The sequence below is a fragment of the Triticum aestivum genome, chromosome 2B (genome assembly GCF_018294505.1).
Source record: "Triticum aestivum cultivar Chinese Spring chromosome 2B, IWGSC CS RefSeq v2.1, whole genome shotgun sequence".
Classification (NCBI taxonomy): Eukaryota; Viridiplantae; Streptophyta; class Magnoliopsida; order Poales; family Poaceae; genus Triticum; species Triticum aestivum.
The window spans coordinates 44,657,277-44,675,286 of NC_057798.1; positions in this window are offsets into that span (position 1 = coordinate 44,657,277).

Below are 18,010 nucleotides of genomic sequence, written 5' to 3' on the forward strand. Positions count from 1 at the left end.
AACATGTAGGAGATCTACATTAGTGAAAAGGGAAAGGCAGCCAAATTCAGATTAAGAGGATATAAACTTGGGTGGTGAGTTTAAAACTTGTCTATCAGTAAAGAGGCTAAGCTAGAGATATGAGAATGTCGCATAATTTTTGGGATGAGTATAGTTTGTTGGGTTTATCCTAGTTAAGTATAGATTGCCTATGTGCAATTGCAAAAAAGGAAAATTAATATACAAGACAAATAGGCTACGTGATGTTGGGTTTGTTGGGTTGGGTTTATCATAATTTTTGGGATGAGTATAGTTTTTTGGTACGTGATGTGTGCTGTTAGTGAGCGAAGTCGAATGGCGTCCACACCAACAAATAGGCTACATAAAGTCACAAATTATTGGGGATAATCTCAATTTATTAGGTTTATTAGCTCAGTCTATTTAGATGTTTCTTTTCATGGGTCAAGATAGCTATTTATTCTACCATTTATAAATCTAGCTTAACTATAGTTCTAACAGTTTACCCTACACAAAATTTAAAAAATATAGAAAGTCCATTTTCCCTGCTGAAACATTAGCTTGGCTCATATATAAGCTAATTCTTTTAGCTCACCAAACTTCTAAATCATCATGTAGTTTAAGATATGAAGGAAAAATTGTTGTTGTAAAATTTTAAGATATGAATCCAAAATCATGTAGTTTATACACATATTCTTACAAAAAGTATGACCATCTACAAGCTATGCAAATAAAATAGAGATATTTACCGCATAAATCCCAAATGTTAATATTTTGCAGTCAATATATGCACAGATATTTTACTTCATCATGTAAGCTACATGTATTAAAAATTTCAAATTTTATTGGATTTGTCACTATAATTTAGTCCTTACATAAGCCAGCCGATGGGTTTAAGAATGGGTGAAGGAGTAAATTTCTCCTGTGTTTGATACTTTGAGAGGTAAAGACTTAGTTTTAGGTAGCTAAATGATGTTGTGATGTGATTATTCTATGAAATACTATGAAATTCTTGCCAGAAAAGAAGAAAAAAGCTATCCACACAACCACTAAAAATAGGAGGAAATGGGTTGGGTAAACGGGATTATGATTTACAAGAATCTACCTAATATCGAACATAGTTTATGTGAGCCAAAAGAATTGTGAGCCAAGCCAGTAGCTTCATTGGGAGTGAGTTTCTTCCTTTCTTAAAATTTGTTCCTGTTTCTCACATAACCAAAATTTAATTGAAAAAGTAATAACACGAAAATGGCATTTATAAAGCAATCTAATTAGGGCATGGCCAATGGGCTGCCTCAAACCTGCTGCCCCATTGTCCACCTAGGTTTGAATGCCACGTTGTAGAAAAATTGGTAGCCCTGCAGGTCCTGGTGTGGCTTGCAGCAGAGCCGGCTGCTCCATGCGAGAAACCAAGAGAATGTGGGGAGAGAGAGGAAAAGTAGAGGGAAAGCAAGCTGGAGATGGTCCCAGGAGGTGAAAAAAGATATGAGAATTAGAAAGGAAAGAAGATGATGGTGGGTTCCACAGAAGGGTAGCTTCACGTTTATCATCGGATGAAAAAAAATCGAATTGGTAGCCTCATTTCCTTGATCATAGGTGGCTGAGCTGGGGCAGCACCTAGGTGCTGCCACCATTGTACATGCCCTTAACAATATGGATTTCATCATGGTCCCCTCAACATCTGCTCTAAGATCTTAGGAATCATGATGCGGACTGGCAATTGAGCATGAAGACGATTAATCATACAGACGTGAGAGCCCGGGCAGGTGCGCATGATGACATGATGTTGCCATGCAACTTTAGCAGGGTCGTACGTTTTGTCATGCACGAATAGGAAACCAGCTAGCTAGTGCATGTACATATGCAAAAGAAGCTTTCTGTTTTTGTTCTGGCGACGTAGGGATAAGATCGATATATTGCAAGCAAGACCCTTGCTTGGTGATGTGTAACATTCTAGAAGAGCTTGATCAGATGGGGTCCACACCACCAAGGGGCTAGAGTGATGAGAATGTCACATCACATTAGGGATGATTTATGATTATAGTTGGTTAGGTTTATTATTTGAGTTTAGATTGCCACATGCAAAAGAACACATCAAACTAATACAGTCTAGAAAATATTCCCTCCAATCCAAAAAATGTCTTGTGGCTTTGGTTCAGCTTTAGTTCAAGTTTGAACTAAAGCCACAACACTTTTTTTTGGATTGGAGGAAGTATCAAATAAAATATCAGACCGAGGGAGTAAATTAATAGATGAAAGTACATCAACTTTGACCTGTGATTATTTGGGTTGTTCTATGTTTTTTTCTGTAGAAAAGTAGCGCAGAACATGCAGGAGAGCTATATTAGTAAAGATCGAGGGAAAAGGCAGCCAAATTCAGATTAAGAGGATTTAAACTTGGCTTGTGAGTTTTAAACTTGTCTATTTGTAAAGAGGCCAGCTACAGACATGAGAATGTCACATCAATTTTGGGATGATTGTAGTTGGTTTGTTAATACACAAGTCATTATAGTACTGAAAGATATATACTTGAGTACGCTAACGACAGGAGGATGCATAAGCTTAGTGTTTTTATTAATTTCTGCCGCACGAATCAATTATGGATTCTTGGTACGTGATGTGTGCTATTTGTGAGCGAAGTCCAACGGCATCCGCACCAACAAATAGGCTACATAAAGTCACAAATTATTGGGGATAATCTCAAGTCATTAGGTTTATTTCCTTTTTGATATAGGACAGCCCTCCTAACTGGTTAATGTTCGCCAGGGGAGGTGGCAAATGCGAACAATTCGTTGGCAGTTTTAGTTGTGATGAAAGTGGGGAGAGGTGACATTTCCTTCAGAAGACATGACATTTTCTCCCTGAGAAGGTTTCGTCTAAAAACTGCCGTCGTTTGATCCCGTTTTACAACCAAAACTGACAGTAAAAATGGTTCGCTTGCCACCCCCTTACAGCGAACGTTGGCCGGGGACAATTACCGTTGATATATTGGTACACCTTATCGGAATATTAGAAATTCGTCCATGCATGATGACATCGTTAGATTTGAAATGGGTTACCTGTTGAGTGGAAGGACCAAGAGAGCAGCTGGTGCGACTCGCAGAGGACACCGGTGGCCGCCGAGAACCCGACGGCGGCGTCCTGTACAAGGCCGGCGTCGTCCCTGAGATCCATGGTGGCGTTGAACTCGTACGTGGTGCTCGACTCCTCCGACGCCAGCTCGGTTTTCCGTAGCGCCACCTTCATCACCTTGGACTCGCCGTCGTACGTGACGCTCGCCCACATGATTCCATGTAGGCTCAACGGCGGCAGGCTTCTGGTCCGGTTGGACCTGATGCCGTTGACGTCGACGCCGATGTGGTCGCCACCGCCGGCGCCGTCCCCGTTCGAGGGGTCCCAGCCGTGGTTCCAGCGCGTGTCGAACTCCACGGCGAGGATGTGCGGCGGGCGTCGCGAGTCGGCGGCGCCGGTGCTGTTGGGGTTGCTGAAGAGCCCGAGGAGGCCGCCGTCGGAGCCCGGAGGAGGGGTCGTCGCCGGGAAAGGCCCGAGGAAGAACGCCATGCCGTCGCCCCGTGAGAGGTTGTCCGTCCTGTTGCTTTCCTGGACGATGGCGAAGCGGAAGCTCGTCGTGAAGCTGGCTCTCCTGCCGGTACGGTCGTCCCAGAGGCGCACGGGCTTACGGTGCACGACGCGGCCGGTGAGGTTGGAGCTGTCGTCGGTGAGGATGACCCGGTCGCGGCCAGCGTAGGAGGCGTTGATGAATTTGAGCTGCTTGCGGTCCCTCGGGACGGTGAAGTTGTAGTCGAAGGACAGTGCGGCGGCGTGAGTTGTCGCGTAGGTCATGGCTAGAAATAACAGGAAGCAGCTGATCATCAGGTCGTAGTACGTGGGTAGGGGGATGCTTCTTGCATGGGCCATGGCTGCAGCTAGCAGAGGCCAGAGGGAGTTAAGCTAGTAGTGATCAACACATGTCAGCTGGCTTGCTCATGCAGGACGATGCGGGGGGTGGAGAAGTATTTATTAGTTTGATTCAAGTAGAGTGGATTAAGACCCTAGAGACAATTGCAAGCTTGACGAGGAATACTATTTGGATTAGTCAAGTCAAACGTTTACATATAATAAAGGGATACGTTTCCCTACGGTGCGCCAGCCGAGCGTTTCGGCCGGTCGCGTGCGAGTTGGGCACGTGCATTCAGATCGCGCTGGATCCTTTCACGCAGGGGTGCCACGACCATGGCCCACATGGGCTGACTTGCCCACGCCTGCGTCCCGCTAGCCTTATCCTCTCACGCGGGTGTCTCTGCTATCTCTGTCTCTCGATCGCATCTCTTGTTTTTGCTTCATGGCGACAGTGAGCCGCGGCGACCTCGGTGATGTGCGACCGAGGCGAGGCGATGTGTGATGGGTGAGCCACCACGCATCTGGTTGCAGCCGCAGCTCTAGCGAGCTCCGCCATGGCCGTTGTCGCCGCGTGCTGGAACCAACGCCCACTCATGCTGGAACCAGCCACCGTGGTTGCTGGAACCGGCATCAATTTTTACTACAACCGATGAGTTTTTTTGCTACCACCATCTTTTTCTTCATCGTTCATGAGAATTGGCTGGCCTTTTTTAGTTGCAATTACAATCAAATTTTGCTACCACCTGCGAGTTTTTTTGCTACCACTGCCTTTTCTTTTTATCGTTCATGAGAAATTGGTGAGGTCTTTTTCTTTTTGCTACAAGCACCAACGATTTTTGCTACATTCATCAATGATTTTGCTGGAGCCGGCGACGAGGCATTTTTGATGGAGCCAGCGCCTCAAATGCACCCCGGTTTTTTGCTACATCCGCCATCATTTTATGCTACAGTAGGCATCATTGTTTGCTGGAACCAGTTAACTGTCGGCTACATCCATCAAGCGTCCGGCAAGATGCTACAACCGTGTCTTCATTTTGCTACGACCGACGACGAAAAATGCTACAACGGGCAATTCTATTTGCTAGAACCAGTCAATTGCCGGAGCTACATCCATGGCGTGCGGGCGGCGAGGGCGGGATCCATCCATGGCGAGCGCGGGGGCGGCGAAGTTGCATCCATGGCAAGCGCGGGTGGCGGAGCTGCATCGAGGGGGTGGGAGACGCATTGAGATGCAAAGGCAGAGCTGCATCTGGCGAGCGCCCCCGGCGAGCTGCGGCGGCCCGGCGAGTTGTGCCGGCGAGCAGCCCCGGCGACGAGGACGGCCGGCGAGGGCGCCAACCGGCGACGGGGAAGTCGCGGTGGTTCTTCAAGCTTGGTCGATGGGGGATGGCGGGGTGTCGAACATCGCCTGTGGGCGTTGTACATTTTTTTCCAGGGGAATAACTGGGAGGAAGACGGAGCAGGGAATCAGATCTAACGGCCCTTAATCGTGCTGTCGAGTGGCTGGGGCTGGACCGGCTGAACAGTTCGGCCGGCGCGCCGGCGCCTATTAGCGGCCTATAATAAATAAAAAAGACACCTAAGAGAATATATAAATGGATTTGCTAATTTTCATCTAGATGAGAATTGTCGAAGTCCTTGCAAAACAAAAAGAGAATTAACAAAGTCTCATCTAGCTTTTAGACTACTTGTTGATAACCGAATAAAAATAAAAGAAAAAATCACGACGAATATTCATGCCAAATCCAAAGAACGATTCATAATTATTTCTTATCTAGATGAGAGCTAGACACACCCAAATAAAAAGGGCCGCATAATCTTCCTTAGAAAAAAATTAGCATGATCGATTTTTTAGGCCGTTAGATCTTCATCCAGGCTGAGATCGTGTGGCCATTGTTATTCCATCTCCACTTACCTTCCCCCCGCACGATTTCCTCATCATGTGCCGCCTCCCGACCCATCCCCATCTGCCGGCTTCGGCCCCATGCTCTCCTTGACCTCCCCCACGCCGTGTTTGCCGCTATCAAAGGCCATCCCTCTAAGCCTCGCCCCTCCCTCCGCCTTGACCTCCTCGCTTGTGTCCCTACTGCTTGCAGTGTTGTCCCCGTCTCCAGCAAGGTCCTGGCTCGGCCTTGCCATAGTTGATGCTCACCGCTGGGCTCCTCACGTTGCCGCCGTCTTCAGCCTCAGTGGAATCGACCGATGCTTGCAAAAATTTCAGGCACCTGATGTTTAGCAAACCTGAAAAATGAAAAGTATACCCCTCGAATTGGCATGTCATGATAGCTTCACATATATTTCTACATCACCTCATTTGAAATCCCCATTTTTGGATCGACTCTTTAACAATGAGTAGCATGTCGGTACCATTTTTCACATCAAAATTTGGCATTTTTTGGGGTTTGTTTGCTAGTATATTGAAGTCATTTAGTGCATTTCTAGTCATTTGGTGCATATAATTAATTGTTGAACTACAATTGCATCAAAGATGGTAAAATTAGTTTGAAAATTCGCATATCTATTCTTGAGTCCACGTTTAGGCCTTATCCAAGAAAAGGGAAGGAATTCCAAACCTCAGGGTGCCAAGACTTTGACTCTAGAAATGGAGGTTATTGGTTTTAAATTCTGAAAAATGCAAACAAAGTCTGAAAAAACATGAAATTTGTCAGGTGTCATCATATGGCATTAATATGTCATGATAAAAATTTGAGAGGGAACGGGTCATATGTGAAGGTGAAGTGACGATTGCTCTTAATACTTTGTTTCGATCACCGTGAGCTCAGAGATTGTTGACCTCCTTCTAGAAGTCACTCGAGTACAAGTATTGCAGTATGAATTATTTTTCCTAGAATGCAATGAAAATAGGTTAAAAAGCATAATGATGGTACTGACATAATAATAGTGACAGAGACTATCATTCACATGGGCATGTGTTTGCTTGGTTCGGCTTAGTGGAAGGAGGTGAGTTGGAAAACACATAATAAGTGAATATGTTTTCATGTTGTTAATTTTATCTTTTTGCAGGGGATTTTCATTTGCCTTAATGCAACAAAAAATTGCTGACCAGAGCAGAGACAACCTCACTACCTTGTGGGACATACAAAGAGAGTTATTCGCCATTAACTCTTAGAGTGTGAGGTTTCGGTCAAGGTTGTGACGTGCGGTTGCCCATACTTTTGGTATTGATAGGCATTGGCCACAAATTATTAATGAGTGGTCCAATTTTGGTTGCTACATTAACATCATACATAGATCTCTGAATACATGCAGTTAGTACTGCAACTTTTCGCCGCTGGTCTTCGGAAGTATGAAGGAGTTATGTAGCCTTTGAGGTATACGATGCAACGTGGATGGACCAGGGGAGTAAGGAGGAATACGGCTGGAATTCTGCGTCCAAGGAGAGGGACGTGCATGGTCATGTGCATGGAGACTGACCATTTCCATTGCCCAGTCAAAAAGGAGCGCTTACACACTGCATGATGGAGACGATGGACGCAGCTTGCCGGCTATAGATTTCGTTTGGTGTGTGAGCATTGCCTTACGTAAAATTATTTAGGGCCTCATCCTATAGGATTAGAAAATCACAAGAATTTGTAATCAAAGTGTTTGCTACCGGCAAGAAAACAAAGAAATTGTACCCTTCAAAATAGGGTGCAAAGCAATCCTTTAGAAATTTTCCTAAGGATGATTTCAATCCTGCCGATCAAACAACCCATGTAGAAATAATTTATAAGGATCCAAATCGTATGAAGATCATTTGAATCAAAGAATCCGTAAAACTTAGTTTGCGCTGAGCCTGGGCTTTGCCTCATTCTGCAAAAGAACACATCGCACTAATATGTGTGTGATCCTGAAGTCATTTTCCAACTTAATGTTACATTTTAGTCCGTACGAATGTTTGCCATAGATTTCAGTGTGGTCCTTCCGCTCTTGCCGAATGCGATATGTGTGTGGACATACGTTGACTGACTTCGGTATGGATAATACTCGGGGCTAGATCGATTTACACGCGAACAGAAGTAAGATTGATGAATCTAGATGGAATATTGCTTCCTGTATCAAATCATCAAGAGAGTGTCACATTGTTACATTTGCGTTAATTTCAAGAAATTGCATCAAATTGTTGTTCCACACTGCACTGAGAAGCAAATTATTGCGACGTGGACATACTGTCTACTAAGGGAACCAATGGGAGATTGCCTGCTGTATTTGCATTAATTAAAAAGGGGTTTGTCCAAATCAAAAAAGAAATGGAAAAGTATATTTTTTCCCTCAACTCTTCCCAAAGTTTAGACATGGTCCGTCAACTCCAAAACTAGAAAACCTTAGTCCCTCAGCTTTCAAAACCGGATAAGTATAACCAGTGGCGGAGCTACAGGAAAAAGGCTGGGCGGGCCGGACTAAGGAATTACACATAGTACTTGTACTTAAGGCCCAAATTTCATCTCATCCTTCCCCATTTTCGGCTGGGCTGGGCGGGCCACGGCCCATTCGGCTTTGCCTAAGCTCCGCCAGTGAGTATAACCCTCGTGCCGCTTCGGACGGTTTCCATCCGACATAAAAAAATCTGAATTTTCTTGACATCGAAGATACTCGCGTACGGAAGATGTGTGCAAATTTCTGTGATGTTTGGATGTTCGAGGTGCTTGTGGTAAAAAGTAGAGGAAATCTTCCCTAGGGTGAATAGTAAATTCAAAAAAATAGCAAAACAATTCAAAAAATAGCAAAACAGTTGAAAAAACAAGAATTTTTTGGCATCATTCTCGTGTGCGTAAGGTGTGTGAATTTTTTTGTGAGTAAATGACATCCGAGGAGCTCTAACAATAAAAGAACAGCATAGTGTGCTTTTTCAAAGTTTCTTTGTGAGCCATTTTTTTTGCCAGGGGCTCCTACAACGTACAAACACCACGAAAGTTTTCACACAGTTTGCGCAACCAAGAATCTTGGCTGGAAAAATAAATTCACATATTTTTTTGAATTGTTTCACTACTTTTAAAAAAATACTGTTCACCCTAGGGCAGATTTCCTCAATATTTTCTACCACAAGCTCCTCGAATGTCCAAACAACACACAAATTGGATGTTTGCACACCCGAGCATCTTCGATGCCAAAAAAGTTCACATTTTTTTCTATTTTTTTGAATTTACTGTTCTCGTCGTACGGAAACCGCCCGAAGCGGCATGAAGGACTAAACTTGTTCAGTTTTAAAGTTGAGGGACTAAGTTTTGCTGGTTTTGGAGTTGAGGGGCCATTTATACAGTTTCGTAAGAGTTGAGGGATGAAGAGATATAATTACAAACATTTCTTTCAATCCTGTGGTTTCCATATGCTCCAAGCTACCACCACAGTGATTTCCATTAGGCAAGGTACACTGGGAATATCCTAAAGGTGGTGATTTAATCAAGCTGAGAGAGACCGTTATTGCTTGAAGACAGAGAAGGTCCCAATATTGTTGAGCAAAAAACAGTCCCAAACGAATTGATGTTTTTTCAGCACGTTCTTTTGGCAGAAACATAGATATAGCTGAGAGAGACCGCTATTGCTTGAAGACAGAGAAGACCTTCAGCCACAATCTGAAATGTGGTGGGATGCAGAGGAAGGCCTCACACACGATGATAAATGTCGAGATGTTGAGGAAGGAATTTGATGACAGATCATGGAAATCTATCCCATAGTAGTACATGAGTCCACGAACGAATGGGTGGAGAGAAAATCCCAGCCCGCAGACAAAGTGAGGGGGGGAATACAACCCTCTCATGGGGCTCCGGAGTAGGGATGATATGTCCCTCGGCAGGAAGACGGTGTGCGATCTCCTTGACCCGATACCCGGCCTCCCGGAGTTTCTTGATATCCTTCTCCTTGACGGAGGAGGCCACCCACTAGCCCTATGCTCCAGATTCGGACATGGCTGGAGTGCTTTTTGTGGGCGGAAAAGATGAGAGCTTGGGCACTGGAGCTCGAGAATGGGGAAGCAAAGAGAAGGCGTGGGTGAAAGAGTTGAATCCTTATCTCTTTATAAAGGCAGTGAATATCAAGCGCCTCCTCACTTTCCCTAAAAACTCGCTTATCTCTGAGGGCCGTAGAAATGGTGCGGCGGGATTACCCATACCACTACTAGGGAAAACCTTATACACGCAATCTTAGCAGCAGCGTGGTTTAAAAACAAACGCTACTGCTAATTAGCAGTAGCGAGCTTCAAGAAACCGCGCTACTAATAGCGCAGTAGCAGTAACGCTCTAGGTGAAACAAGCGCTAATACTATAATTGCCACGACGATGCCTCCAGGCTAGATATAGTAGTAGCACCCTTCTTCTGGACGCGCTGCTGCTAAAGTACTTAGTAGCAATGTTTTTCTTCAAAACACGCTGCTGCTAAGTATCACCCCCTTGCAACTAATTAAGTTTAGTCCCATACCGCTAAGGGAACGAGGTGTTTACCATCTTAAATATGTTACTTCTCAAACTATCTCGAGCACTTGGTCTTCATTGAACTATATGTGTAGGATTTGTGGCTGCAATATGAATCCTCGCTTGTACCTATACAGGTACGGTGAGAATTCATGTTGACTATTTAGATTCTACACAAAAAGATCAATGATGACCAATGTATATTTTTGATGTTTTTACATGCTTAGACTTAGCAGTAGCGTTTTCTTAGAACAAAGCGCTACTGATATTGGTCTTAGCAGTAGCGCGATCCCTGTACCGGCGCTACTGCTAATGCAAAACAAAACACGCGGCCCAGCCGGCCCCCTGCACGCTCATCTCTCAATGGCCCCCCTCCGCCTGACGCCGGCAGCTGCGGTTAGGGTTACTCCTCCGCCACCGCAGCCGCGGGTAATGCTCCTCCCCCTTCTTGCCGCCCCTCCGCTGCTCCTCCACCCTCTCGCTGCCCACTCTGTCGCTGCCCGCGAGCTCCGGCCGGGCGCCTTTGGCCGACCGCCCTAGATCCCCTCGCCAGCCGCTCTCGCCGCCCCCTCTCGTAGGAAAGTCACCGGCCTTCCCCTCGTCAGCACCCCCGACCAAGGTCACCATGCCACCCCCCTCCTCGACAGCACCCCGCGAGGGCTGCCCTACCTAGATGCAGCGAGGGCTTACGAATTTCATATGGATAACTAGATGCGTTTGTTTTTCTGTAATAAGTTATTTTTTGCAAAATGTAGGTGCCAATTTAGTTGAAATGCTTTGGTAGGTGGTACCGTGATCTGCTAGATATTGGTTTTGATACAAGTATTTAGTTTGCAAGTGCTAAGTTAATCCCAATTAAATCCGCCACTTGTTTTTTTTAATCAGTTATCTTAGGCAATAGGGGCCAAATTAGATGAAATGTGTCTTGGTAGGTGGTACCTTGATTTGGTAGATAACTTATTGCAGATCTTAGGATTATACCTTTGGTAGGGGCCAAATAGTTTTTTTGGCAATAGGTGTCACTGAAATGCTTTTGTAGGTGATACCTTGTCATCTTGTATGTTACTAGATCTTAGGATTATAATTGTCCATCAAATTGCTTCTCATGGAAGAATCTCTTCATCAAACAAGAGCTTGTTGTTTACTTTTTGGGATCGGGTTCCACTATGAAAATATAACTGAAGAAGAACCAAAAATATCACATGCTACTGTTTTTCTTTCCTGTGAAGTAGATCGTTAATCCTTTGCTCATATTGCTTTAGGAAAATGGCGCCACCACCACCACCACCATGAAGACTATGCAAGTGAAGGTGCCCCAGCAGCCTTGCAACTGGCAAGCTGTTCGGCATCTACTTCCAGCCAAGTTATCGTCATGCGGCGGTAAGAAATTATATGAAATGTAACAACTATTTTATTTTTAGTGTTGGCATTACTGCATTGTGTCATTTTGCTTATTTTACACAGATCGTCCCATGCAATGTGAGGTTGAAATTCAACAAGCTGACATGAGACACTATGGCATTTGAGACTCCTGGGGGGCCGTACACTATGGAGGTCGAGAAATGATGCAATATGTCGCGGATTGGAGGAGATGGATGGGCACATTTCCTCGCCCGCATCTGTCTTACTGGTGGTGAGTTAATCAGCTTCTCCTTCAGAGCAGAAAGACCCAAGCTGGCTGTCATTTATATCAACCTGCACTACTAGGAAAACCCTTACCAGTAGCGCTGGGTTTCTTGCTATTAGTAGCGCGCGCGGACAGGCGCGCTACTGCTACGGCGCTACAGCTATTTTTTAGCAGTAGCGCTTGTTTGGCCCAGCGCTACTGGTATCTAAAGCTAGCTGTAGCGCGCTTTCACCCAGCGCTACTGATAATTATCTACAGCGCGTGGAACTAGCCTGCACTACTGTTACTTGAGTGCTACTGGTAATCTTTACCCCCACGCCACTGCTAACTTTTGTAAAAAAAATTGCGTTTTGGCTCTGTACACAATTAAACAGATGCACCGTTTATATAATAACATGCATATTCATTGAAAAGCAAGTGAGTCATCGATGAGCCAAAGTTATTAGAAGTCTCGACATGTCTCAAATATCTCATCATCATCAATCATGGTCGAATACATGTCTCGAAATAGCGTTACAAGTCATTACAAGTTCTCAATACATGCAACTACATGGTCACATACTCATGTTTCATCATCAATGTAGACTATGATATGACCGCATAGAAGATAAGAGCGATCACGATGATCAAAAGCGGTATTATGTAGTAGTTTTTGCAGCGGCGCTGGTTCTGAATCCCCTGTTGTGCTATGAATCTCAAGTAACTAGCTTCGACTTCTACTCTGCTATCAAACCCTTTCTGTCTTCTGCCGGAGAAGCCAGAGACTTGGGCCTGACACTCTGGCCACTCATCATACACACCCGGAACATGCCCTACATACACAGCATACCACTTCCTTGCCATTGTTGATCTATATAGCTGTCAGAGATGCACATATATATACCATGAAGCGAATTCAACAAAATAGTTATGAAATAGAAGCAACATATATAGTAAACATAGTTAACAAATTTTATCATACAGAAAGTAATTAACTAGAGCGCGGCACCATAAATCTAATAGTTTCGTCGTACTAAGAGATTCAAAGTTTCGTCGTACAGAAAGTAACAAGTAACTAAACAGACACATTGTTTTTAAGCAGTGCACTCTTCCCATCTGTCCATATCCGGAAGGGTGCACCCAAGCTTAGTGAAAGGCGTCATGTCCTGACGCTGTAGGGCAATGCGGGTTCGGACGTCAGCTCGCGATATTGGGCCGGCATAGAATATCCCATTCTCTTCGAGGACATCTTTGATGATGATGGACGCAATTTCCTGTTGGATCTGGTAGAAATCATTTCGAAGTCGATTATCTGGCATGGTTCCAAAGGCTTCGGCCCATCTCTGGATATGGGTATCGGATGAAGATTTCATGCAAAGTGATTGCACATCCCTTCTGTACTCCATCATTAGATGGATGACATAGAATCCATCATTCTCACTTCTTGTCGTTTGCTGGATGCAACAGAAGTCGGTCTTGTGACTGAAACAAAGCCCGGCCTTATTTGTTTTTTTGTGTTGGATGTAGCCACCCCGCATGTTGAAGCCCAGCATAGCTCTGTCCAGAACCTACTTTATGTGTGTGTAATCTTTCTTCTGTATGTTCTTCGACGGGTCCAAATATAGAGCGCGGGAGTAATGCGGGTAAAGAACAATGAGAACGGCACGACACCCCCCGCTGCGCAAAATACACGATCAAGTTTTAGCCTCTATGCGTGCAAAGTAACTATTGAAATGCATGAAAGGATGTATGTGTTATAGTGCTATCCGCGGATGACTTACCTGGGATGATAAGGTAGGAGAATCGTTTCTTTGTCCTTATTGCTGACCAAGAATTCTTCGATGTACTGACTCGCATATTGATGGTTGGCGTCGTTGACTGACAAGAAGCCCTCATGCATGTAGTATGGGTCCGCGACCGCAAGACCGATGACTTGCTCTCTCCTGACGATGTAGTTCATGTGCAGCGCATACAGGCGGACGAACGTAAAATCGAGTGTCCTCATTTGAAACATCTGGAAGATGTAATCAAACCTCAGGAAGAAGAGGTCCGCGGGGCATGTGTGGACATACATCTTGCAACTGCTCGGCACATGAACCGTATAAAGTGGGTATCCTGGATCATCCGAGGCGAGGAGGCTTCTCTCTGTCGAAAGCACATGGTCATGGAGTCATCTGAGATCCCCTTATATGGCAGCTAGTGCATTCGCCGGTACCATTGGCTCTCCCACGACATAGTTTCATCGGTACATGGTCAACCTTGGTCGAAGGTTGCTGGCTGCTAGAACCAACATTGCCAGCTTTATTGGATTTTCTCGCCGCCGGTCTCTTCCTCTGCTTCTTCTTGGTGGGCTGAGGTGCTGGTGGGTCTGTCAGACCCTCCCTGAGCACCACCCCTAGTGTTGTCGGGCTCAGCACTGGACGACTCTGGCTAAGTAGTTGAGCTCGGGTGGAGCCGGCATCTGGAGGCGTGTCCTGCGATGATTGCATGAACAAAGAATTCTTGCACTCCCGAGGACGTTCCGGCTCTGGTACATGCATCTCATATTCATATGGTTGACTCGTTGTTACTTCATTGTCAAAGGCAGTATTGAAATACTGGTTAGGGTCATCGTCGGCCTCCTCCATGTCACGATCCCTATCCTCTTCCATGGGGCAGATGGCATCATCTGTCGGCGGAACGGTTGGCCCTCCTTCCTCATGTCTCTCGATCTCTGTAAGCAGCACAGACGATGGTTGTACTTGTGTAGGTGGTGTTGTGGTCATACCTTCCCGAGGTCCCGTTGGTGTGCTCCCGGCCACCTCGACACGAAGAAGATTTTCGGCCACAGGATCGACCAATTTTTGCATTGGCCAAGCTGCATGGGGGTCTCGTCATCCTCTCCATCGGTTTGTATCGGAGGAGGGAGACCCTCATAGCCTGCTTTCACACTCGCCACAGAGACCCTTAAGGCGTTATCAGGCATCTGCCTGCGGTGAAACAATCGATCCTTAGGCTTCACTATAGTACCCTTCCCCACATCAACCAACCTGCCCTTCATGTTGTAAAGGAGGGTGCATGGAGTGGAGTCTGCCTACAAAGACATATACATGCGGCATCAGAGATCCAAAAAGAACGACAACTGAAGATTAATTAATTAGTTGAGTTGATGAAGGTGCGACAACGCGTATTTACCGTGAGGGCATCGAGCTCAGCCAATGTCAACGTCCCGACATTCAAGCCAGAGACGGAGCTAGGGCTGCTATGAGAGCTGGGCGGAGGAGCAGGTGTTGGAGGAGGTGCGGGTGCGGTTGCCATACTAGGTACGGGTATGGGTGCGATGTTCATTGAGTTGCTCCCGGTGAAGCTGGGCATGGGAAATTCACTTGCTGGCGCATTTGGATTTTGTTGCACCCATGTGACCACTGTTGGAATCAAGCTTGTAAAGGCATCCACGAAATCAGATCTACAGGCAGCGATTATCTTAGCCTTGGTATCAGCTTTTGCTTTCTCCATCGCCCGCGCCACCTTCTCGTCGATAGTCACTTGACTGAACTTCTTTCTCTGTCTTTTGGCCTCGGGGTCCTTGCTATATTAGTACTTCCAAGTGGCCCCATCCCCGGTGCCATGCACACGTCCATATTGCGGCCACTGGCCGGGAGGGTGTCCCATAATTATGTTCATGGCCCGGTTGAAAGGAGTGTCCCACTTGTACTTCACCGACGATTGAGTCGACGAGTCGCTCTCAGCCGCAAGCTTGTGTTGCTCTCTATGCAAAATGGACCGTGAATCATTTATGAATGCGACTAGAATGTAGTAGACTTTGTTGATCAGAACCTAATATGTAAGGTGGTAAAAGGATAATTACCAGTAATCTCATGAATTTCCTAGTCGGCCCGTTGGTGAAAAAAAATCTTTTTCTTGGGGTCCCACGAGAATCGGGCCCTGATGAAGTCGTGCTCCTGCTGGTCGGTGAACTCAGCCAATGGGTCTGGGATCCCCTGACGTTCACGTTCTGCGTCCTCCTTAGCCCACACGGGCCTCTTTCCCATGTAACCACGACTTTCAAGGCGGTTGTTCCCCATGTTCTTTGCCTGCAGCTGCTTGCCTCTCTCCTACCTGGCCTTGGCAGCTTCTTCATTGCAAGTCTCCTTGAACTTTTCAAAGTCCTCTATCATAATTTTTGGATTGTCGGCAACAATCTCGGCGTAGGTTTCATGGTCTTCTTGAATCGCCTTTTTCACCCTAGTTTTCCAAGCGCTCAATGCGTTGCTGAACTTCCCTAGGGCTTTGTTGTTGATTTTTTTCATGGCATCATCGTCCCATGGGTCGACTTCGTCATTACGACCGGGGAACAGGAATCTTGCGTGCAACCTAGTTAGAAGCAGCTTCTTCAACTGTTCATTCTTCCGTATTTTTGTGGTGTTGATGTTAGCGGTATCCCGTAGGATACATGCTAGTTGGTTGTCGTAACACGCTGCCACTTCTCGTGGCTCTATTGGCTCGAACTCACCAGGGTGCACTGCCGTGACCACCAGTCTTCCGTTGCCGAGCTCATTTGGGTGTCGTGTCCTCTTTTCCTTCTTTCCCTCACTAGCTTGGGAGGTCCCACCTTCCGTGCTATAGTTAGGAACATCGCCAGTGCTAGTCTCAGTGCTGGTGTCATTGGTGGCATCAGTGTCGGTGCCGGCGCCACCACCGTCGTCATCTGTCATGACAAGGCGGTCCGGACACCCAGCTTCCTGTCTTTCCTGATCCGCCAGAAAGTCGAGGTAGGCGTGTGCTCGACCTAATTGGGAGTGAGAACCTCCGGCCTCATCGGTGTCGGTCATGTTCCTAGGGTTCAATGTCGTAGTCGTTTAATTATCGAGCTTTATATAATAAAGTGAATAATGGCAAAAAAGTGACCTTTATTTTGCCAGAAATGTCGTTTCATTCCCGTCGCGAGAAATCTCAAGGACTCGATATGTCCAACTTTCTAGCACAAGTCATGCCGAAATTCACGGAAAATTTCGGCATGACCTTTGCTAGAAAGTGCACATATAGAGCGCCTGAAATTTGCCGGAATGGAAATGAATCAACATTTCCGAAAAAACATAGGTCACTTTTTTAACAGCAAGCATTTCGGCACTCTAACAACCATTTTAACAGCCACATTATGAGCACTCTAAGAAGCCGAAACAAACATCACAGACTTTGTTGCTTCTGACATATACACAATCATGAACATTGCTGCCCAACTCATGCCAAAAAGATCAACTATACCAATATAATGGCTCATTAACAAATCTAACAGCTCCACTCCCCACTGCATCATTATGAACACTTCAGCAACCAAATTATGAACACTCCCCCTTGCATCATTATGTGTTGACATATGAAGAGGGAGGGAAGAGGGGGTGGCTCACCTCGGGGTTGGGATCGAGGTCTTGGTCGCCGAGGCAGAGGGGGGCCGGGGGAGGGGGGGGTTGAGGGCGTCCTTCTCCTCCTCGTCAATCTGCGCCTAGCTTCGATCTGCAAAAAGACCTAATTTGGTCAGAGAGAGAGAGAGAGAGAGAGAGAGAGAGAGTGACCAAATTTTAAAACACTTCCATTAAAAATCCTCATTTTCAAAATGGACAGCAACATAAGCTAATTTTCAAAAACTGTAATTTTCATTTTCATTTTCATTTAAAAACAAACACTAACAGCAAATTAAGCTAACTAACACTAACATCAATTAAGCTAACAGAATACACTAACTAACTAGCACTAACATCAATTAAGCTAAGCACCATCACTGGGCTAACACTAACACTAACAACAATTAACTAACTAGCACTAACAGCAAATTAAGCTAACAAACACTAACAACAATTAAATTAAGCTAACAGAATACACTAACTAACACTAATTAACACTAACTAACTAACACTAATAAACTAACACTGGGGAGGGGAGGGAAAGGCACCTGTCCAGTGCTCGCTGGCATTGTTGGGCGGAGGGAGGCGCTGAGGGGTCGGGGTCGGTGGCCGGCGTCGGGGTCGCCGGGGTCGCAGATCTGCAGAGACACATACCGGAGCAGGAGGGGGTCAGAGGGAGAGTGAGCCGGGGCTGAGGGGTCGGAGAGGAAGGAAGAAGG